The 8,128-nt window shown below is 42.0% G+C and overlaps 1 pseudogene; it reads left to right on the top strand.

The window, feature by feature from the left end:
- Positions 1–2,556: 2,556 nt before the first annotated feature.
- On the top strand, positions 2,557–2,674 carry LOC145065056 (5S ribosomal RNA; annotated as a pseudogene).
- Positions 2,675–8,128: the final 5,454 nt, after the last annotated feature.

Raw genomic sequence — 8,128 nt, 5'->3', positions numbered from 1 at the left:
AATCCTACAAATTCCTAGTTCGCTTAAACTAATGCTCTGATACCATTTGTAACATCCCCCTCTGGCACGTATCACAATATTGTCCGCTTTGGGCCACTCGGCACAAGGACTTCCCAGGGGGTCACCCATCCTGGTACTACTCCCGCCCGAGCACGCTTAACTGCAGAGTTCTTATGGGATCTGCTGCCCTCACGGATTTAAAACGCGTTGTGACAAGGAAGGTATCCGCACCCCTTATAAGGAGTGTTTAGTTCTCCTTCCAAGCCGATGTGGGATCAGATCTAACCCACTTTAATTGTAACGCCTGTGTTTCGGGCTTGCCATTTGTAGCAATGTAATAGTCTAGGTTGACCTTTGTAACCCATTTTGAAGTAATAAGATTATATTATTTGAGTATTTTGTGTTTTGTGCTTAATTGCTTAATTATGTGGTTTGATTAATTAAGAATAAAAATAAGCGTCAAAATTTAAGTGTAAAATAAACTTAATATCTTTGATCTATGTTGTAGTAGTTGAAACGAGGTTTCCGAATATATATAGAACGCCCAAATCTGACTTCGTATGAGGAAGTTATGATTTATCGAAGTTCTGGCTTAGCGGTATACAGCCTGTTTTACTCGATTTGAGATCGAGCGGTTGTTAGCCGAAGCAATCTAAATGAGAATCGAATATCTCATTGTTGGTATCGAAGCGATAAAAAGTTAGGCGAGAACGGACGTCAAACGAAGAAGTTATGAATTTATAACAAAAGTTTCTGTCGCGGCCTATTAAAAATAATTAATAAAAATAAAGTCAAAATTAGCCGACGGAGTCTAAACGAAAGTCGTAGAGCATGGTCTCACCTTTCCGTGGATATAAAGAACGTCGAAAACGAAGTTCGTATGAAGAAGTTATGAATTTCCGAAGTTTATTAATCATTTTGTATTTATTTTTAATTCAAAATTCGGAAGTATTATCCGAAGGAGTCACCGATCTGATCCGAGGTACGCCCCGCGTACTCCGAGGGATGTCGACACTCGCACTCGAGCACTTCGGATACGTAAGCAATGACGTTTTGGGCAGTACGCCCCGCGTAACGCAGTACGCCCCGCGTACTCCGAGGCTCCAGCCTCCTATAAATAGGAACCGAAGGCAGCCGACCCAATTGCCAATTTCTTCTCTTCTCTCTCCCGTTTTGCATCGTTTTGCGTGCCAGAAATACCCCGAAGCCCCGGTATCATACTCTAGCCCCGAGACAAGTCCCGAGATCCCGAAGATCCCGAGAAGTGCGGTTTCCGAGTCGAAGCTCTGCCCGCGAGAAGTTCGATTTTTGTGAAGATCTCCCAGATCTGCTGTGGATTACTACTTCTATAAGCCGTAGTGCTGTCCGATCATCTTCTGATCAAGTGAGTGTGTAGTTATTTTTTTCCAAATACAATAATACGAAGTATTATATATAAAATACGTGCTATGTGTATATATTTGGTTGTGTTACGTGTGAATGAGTATTCACTCTCTTCTATCTTATAGATCTGCTTATTTCTTTATGAGATATGTGTTATGTGTGTGTGTGCCTCATCTGTTTTGTGATATATGTGTTGATTAAAGCATGCTATATAGGTTTTTAAACTATGTATACAAATGTATATTTTTCTCTACTAATATGTTGGGTAGAACATGGGTAGACAGTTGGTGTGTAATAAACAGATGAGAGGCCTCGTTGTTGTTTGATTGAGTCATCTAGCGGAGTTTAGATGACGAACACTGGCTATTCTAGACAGTCTTGTGGAAACATTAGCAGGTTCGCCACCTGTAGGTGTTAATGAACTTGGGTGTTCATTCGCTGTACTCCATCCCCCTCATGGTTGCCTTATTTGACTTATATTGCTGAGGTACCCCCGAAGCATGTGTTGTCGCCCCGATGAAATATTCTTAGACTAGGTCCCTTATGTTAGTTGTTTTAGGGACATTAAAGTGAGAATAACGGGAATGGGTAATTGGGTTATTGTTGGTTGGTGAAAATTAAATATGATATTTATTGTGGGTTGAAAACCCTATATGCTCACCAGGCTCCCAAGCCTGACCCACTCAGTTTTAAATTGTATTACAGGTAGTGGCGGAAAGGCATGAGATGGATGAACCATCAAGTTGTTTTGTTTACAAGTCTGCATATGTTTATATTTGTTATATGACTTGTAATGTATTCGTTTATGCTTATTGGTCTGTATCGGAACAAGACACCCCGAATTTTGATTATAATGAAAATACATTTCTTTTATGAAATGCTTCGGTAAACAATGTTTTATCATGTTTTGTTTTTGGGAACAAATTCCGCAACTCTTTCAAATCAAAAGGATTTACTCTGAAAATATTTAAAAGCATAAATGAAAATCGGTCTTTTCTGGCCGAGATTTTGGGGATGTCACAGTTGGTATCAGAGCTAGGGCACGGGTCGATGTGTTCGACGGGGACGTCGAACCCTATAATGGGGGGTGAAAGTGGGTTAGATCTGATCCCACATCGGCTTGGAAGGAGAACTAAACACTCCTTATAAGGGGTGCGGATACCTTCCTTGTCACAACGCGTTTTAAATCCGTGAGGGCAGCAGATCCCATAAGAACTCTGCAGTTAAGCGTGCTCGGGCGGGAGTAGTACCAGGATGGGTGACCCCCTGGGAAGTCCTCGTGCCGAGTGGCCCAAAGCGGACAATATTGTGATACATGCCAGAGGGGGATGTTACAATATTCAAGAGTAGGATGAAGGTACTTACCAAAAGTGGATGATAAGCTCAAGATCAGCCCTTGAGTTTCGAGTTTTTAGAGAGAGAAAGGGAAAGAGAGAGATAAATTTGCTTTAGGTGAGAAGTGAATATCATGGAGGAGAGATAAGGATTTCTAGGCTTTGCTTGTAAGATAGAAGGTGTGGAAACTTGTTGAAGAAGGGTGAGAGTACAAATAGTTGATTAGATATAGGTGAATAGTGACATGAATATGTCATGGAGTGGGTATGGGAGTGGTTGGTGTCATAGCTTTATGGGAAAAGTCAACACTCTTAGACAATATCTTGCACAAAAGATATTATCCATAGTTAGAGATTTCCCCTAAAATATGATTAAAATATGAATATATGGGGTCTTATATGTCAAAATATGAGTTTGGGTGAAAATCCCACGTTAAAATCATGAAAAACGGGCTTAAAACACGAAAGTGTTCGAAAACCGAGACCAAGAGGCGAACCTGCGAAGTTTTGATGGTCAGAACCAGAGGTTCAGTCCAAAGAGGTTGAGAACCGAAAGTAGGTTGATCCGATAAGTCTCACAGGCGAAGGTATTATGTGGGAAGTGAAGGCGAAATGAACCAAAAGCAGACGGAGCTTCGGTCCGAAGAGGCTTGATCCGAACCGAAGGATGAGTTCGGTCCTTAAGCAGGTTCAGTTCTTAAGAGCTATTTCGGTCTTTAGGGTTTTGGTTCCTTAGGGTTCAGTTCCTTATGGCTAGCTTCGGGTCCTAAGAGGCTTCGCCCCCTTTAAGCTATTTTTCCATTACTCTTCCCGTTTCGAGTGATTTTTGACTATGTTAGGGGTCGGGATGCCCTGAGTGTTCAGTTGAAAGAGATTTTGAGAGAGATTTGGGAGAGAGATATAGCGAGAGAGAGAGAGAGAGAGTGAGAGAGACTTTGTTTGTGACCTTTGTTAATGTTTAGCCTCGTGATGCAAGGTTTGTAAACCCCATTAAGCCTTTTTATGAGTGTTATACGCTCCCGATGGGTATGTAATAATGTTTTATCGAGTAGTTACATCACTTACCCTGATTAGGGTTTAGATTTTCTGAACAACTGAAAACTCTAAGTGATGATTTGCATTAGGATGGTGTGTTGTACAATAGTAAACATAATGTAAACCCTAATATACATGTGTTAATTGAGTTGACCGGTTTGACTTGTTGACTTTATTTGACTTTGACTTGACCAGAAAGTGATGGTTGTCACATGACCCTCTACCCGACCTCTCCATAGCATATCGGGGTCCTGTACTTCCTCCCATACAACATCTCGAAGGGAGGACAGTCGATACTCGCGTGGTAGCTATTATTGTAAGAAAACTCTGCCAAGGGAAGGTAGGTATCCCAGCTACCACCAAAGTCTAATATGCATGTGTGCAGCATGTAATCTAAGGTTTGGATGGTCCGCTCACTCCGACCATCCGTTTGAGGGTGAAAACTCGTGCTAAAAGGCAGACGAGTACCTAACTCGTCATGGAATTTCTTCCAGAATCTAGAAGTAAATTGCACGTATCGATCATAATTCACGGAAATTGCCACTCCGTGTCAAGCTACTACCTCTCGGATGTAAATGTCGGCCAGTTTCTCGGCCGAAATGCTCTCCTGGATCGGGATGAAATTGGCACTCTTGGTCAACCGATCCATGATGACCCAAATCGAATCCACTCCCCGGGCGGTCCTTGGAAGCTTCGTGATCAAATCAATAGTAATATCCACCCACTTGCACACAGGGATATCTAATGATTGCGTCTTTTTGTGAGGCCTCTGGTGCTCTGCCTTGACCTTCCTGCAGGTCAGGCGTCTCTTGACGTACCATGCTACATCCCGCTTCATGCAAGGCCACCAGTAATCAGGGCGAAGATCTCTGTACATCTTCGTCGCCCCGGGATGAATAGAAAAAAACTAGATTTATGTGCCTCCTCCATCAAAACCTGGAGCGCACCTCCATGATATGGGACCTACACTCTACGGTGTAGTGTCAACAACCCGCGACTATCACAGTTGAAGGAGGAAACCTGACCCACAATACGCTCGCTCTTCCAATAATCCTCCTTCATAGCCTCTTGTTGGGCCTCTTGGATCTGCTCCAGCAGCGGAGTCACTACTGTCATCCGCAAGCAAATATCTCTGATCGGCACTGCCTTGCGGCTAAGAGCATCAACCACAATGTTGGCCTTCCCCGGGTGGTAGAGGATCTCACAGTCGTAATCCTTCGCCACGTCTAGCCACCGACACTGCCTCATGTTCAGATTCGGCTGATCCATGAGGTACCTTAAACTCTTGTTATCCATGTAAATGGTACAACGGACCCCATAGAGCTAATGTCGCCAAATATTGAGGGCGAAAACAACTGCCCCCAACTCCAGATCATGCATCGGGTAGTTCGCCTTGTGAGGCTTCAGCTGCCTTGAGGCGTAAGCGATGACATACCCCCTCTGCATTAATACTGCGCCCAAACCCGAGATGGACGCGTTACAGTACACTACAAAATCCTCTACGCCCTCTGGCAGGGCTAAGATCGGTGCCTCGCACAATCTCTATCTCAAAGTCTCAAACGTTTCATGCTGCTCAGGCCCCTATCGAAAAACAACGACCTTCTTTGTCAGTCGGGTCAAGGGTACTGCTATCTTGGAGAAATCATGTATGAATCTTCGGTAATTAGTGAAAACTCAATGCAAAACCGCTCGGGACCCATCCTCCAATGGGGCCCTTCTCTCAATTGTCGATCCTAACAGGGAGCTACATTTCTTTTTTTTTATTTAGCGTAAGTAGAATTAACATAAGTAGTTTAAGTAGTAGCGTGTTACCACCCTGAAAAAAAAAACCCTAGGGGGGAATCCTTTATTCTCAATCAAGATGCCTCAACTGGGGAAATTCACTTCGAAATTGATGTCGGTGGGTTTTTCCTCTTCTCTTAAGAATTTATCTGATAGGAACAGGCTAAACAAAAAGAAAAGGGGTTGTTTTTCGTCGGAATAGGGGCCTGTTGACACAATCCCAGCCTGCTAACCCGAGGAAACTCTGAATCTCAAATGGATACTTTGGAACCTCCCATGTCATCACGACCTCTACTTTGGGCGGGTCGACCAAAATACCGTTCTGGTTGACAAGATGCCCCAGAAACTGCACCTCGTGGAACCAGAACTCACACTTGGAGAACTTGGCATACAAGCTCTCCTTCCTCAGGGTATCCATAACCTCCCGCAAGTGCTCCTCGTGCTGCTCCTGCATCTTGGAGTAAACCAAGATGTCGTCAATAAAGACTACCACAGAACGATCCAACATCGTTCTGCATGCACGGTTCATGAGGTCCATGAATGCGGCAGGAGCATTGGTGAGCCCAAAGGGCATCACCACGAACTCGTAGTGACCATAACGAGTACGAAAAGCAGTCTTCTGTACATCATCATCTCTGAATCGCATCTGGTGGTAGCCTGAACGCAAATCTATCTTGGAAAACCAAGATGCCCCCTGAAGCTGGTCAAAAAGATCATCAATCCTCGGGAGTGGATTACGGTTCTTCACTATTACTTTATTCAGCTCCCGGTAGTCTATACACATTTGATGCGACCTGTCCTTCTTCTTCACAAACATGATCGGGGCTCCCCAAGCCGAACTGCTCCGTCTGATAAACCCCTTGTCTAACAGCTCCTACAGTTGTGAAGACAACTCCTGTATCTCAGGAGGAGCCAACCGATATGGTGCCTTGGCTATCAGAGCCGCACCAAGGACTAGGTCGATCCTGAACTCCACTTGTCTCTTCGGAGGTATCCCAGGCAGCTCCTCTGGAAATACGTCTGGGTACTCTTGTTGGATTAGTGTCTAAGTCCACAACTATAATTGGTATGTACATGACACGACTCGGCATGGTCCATTTGGGTTGCATGGCATCGGAACATTTGGATATACCGTTTGTGAGAAGAGGACATTTGTGACATATTAATATATTATAAGTTCTAATATATTAATATGAGATCATGTTATTTAATTAGTATTGATCAAGAATTAGTTTGGACTTAATTTAGTGATCAAAAGAGACTAATTAAATATATGGGGATTGGTTGTGTAAATCATTAATTCTTATATATGTGGGTTGATGATCCAAGATTCCTTATGTTGGGTTTAACCCATGTGGTGACCCATGGATACTCCATGGAGGTTAAAACCCATGGAGTAAAAGGAATGGGTAAAGTCATGATTTACATGGTTTAACCCTAATAGCCACACTATATAAAGACTCCATTGGTTGGTGAAATTGAGCACGAGTGTATACACAAGAGGGCAAGCCGATTTCTAGAGTTCATGTGTCTTCTTCTCATGGTTATTCCATGTGTTGGTGATGTTGTGTGAACCATTTGAGGTGTCACACTTGGGGCACTAGGCTCTCGAGCTTCATGGAGTCAAGCTAGATCAACAAGGTATGTATTCTATCCATTATATTACCCAATTTAATCAAAAGATTGTATGCTAGTTAGGGTAATACCTTGGAATATTCATATTTGCATGTATAATAGAGAAATCATATATCCAACGTATTTAGGGTTGCATGTACACTTAGGAGTATTAGAATGCTCAAAAACGCAACAGTGGAATCAGAGCCTAGGCTTGTTTTCTTGTTATACTTGCAAAATCTGCTTAAAAATCGAAGTTTTTTGCTGTCTGGACAACGGACTCGACGAGTCCATCAGTTGACTCAACGATTCCATGCTTTAAAAGTGTTCAAAACGATCCAACTCGTCGAGTTGGTTCATGCACTCGACAAGTTGGCCCCCCAGACATCATATCTTCGACTGTTTTGGTTGGAAAATGGACTAGGAACATTACCCTAAGCTATTTTTCAACTTATAAACCTGTTTTTGATGTGGTAATGTTCATGCTAATCCAATTTCAAAGATAATTGTCAATAGATTCATGTTTTGTATTAGTTTAAGGTTTAGGCTAATTACATGAAAAAGTTTGATTTGAATTATCTTGTTCTTCTGAGTTGCTTAGATTAATAGGAAAGTTATGTGAAATTATTGTTTTCAATCGAAATTAATCTAAGAGTTGATTCTAAAATGTGTTTTTCTTACTTGTCCTCAAGTTATATGAAAAGTCAAATTTAAGATTCATAAAACTCATAAATATTTTCATAGGTTATGAATAAAGAAAAGTCACATTCTTTTAATAGTTTAAAGTCTTCCATAACTTGTCCTCAAGTTATGGAACTTGAAGAGTTTTTGGATTAAAACTACTTTAAACACATAAGTTATGAAAACTGAATAGTTTTGAATAGTTTCAAAACGTTCCCTCAAGTTTTGGAAATTGAAAAGTTTTCCCTTATGAATACTTTAATTCCAAATTAAGCCCTTAGAATTTTAAAAGTTAAAAT

The sequence above is a fragment of the Lactuca serriola genome, chromosome 7, assembly GCF_051521515.1.
Source record: "Lactuca serriola cultivar US96UC23 chromosome 7, Lser_US96UC23_V15, whole genome shotgun sequence".
Taxonomy (NCBI): domain Eukaryota; kingdom Viridiplantae; phylum Streptophyta; class Magnoliopsida; order Asterales; family Asteraceae; genus Lactuca; species Lactuca serriola.
This window is presented reverse-complemented; position numbering and strand designations above follow the sequence as displayed.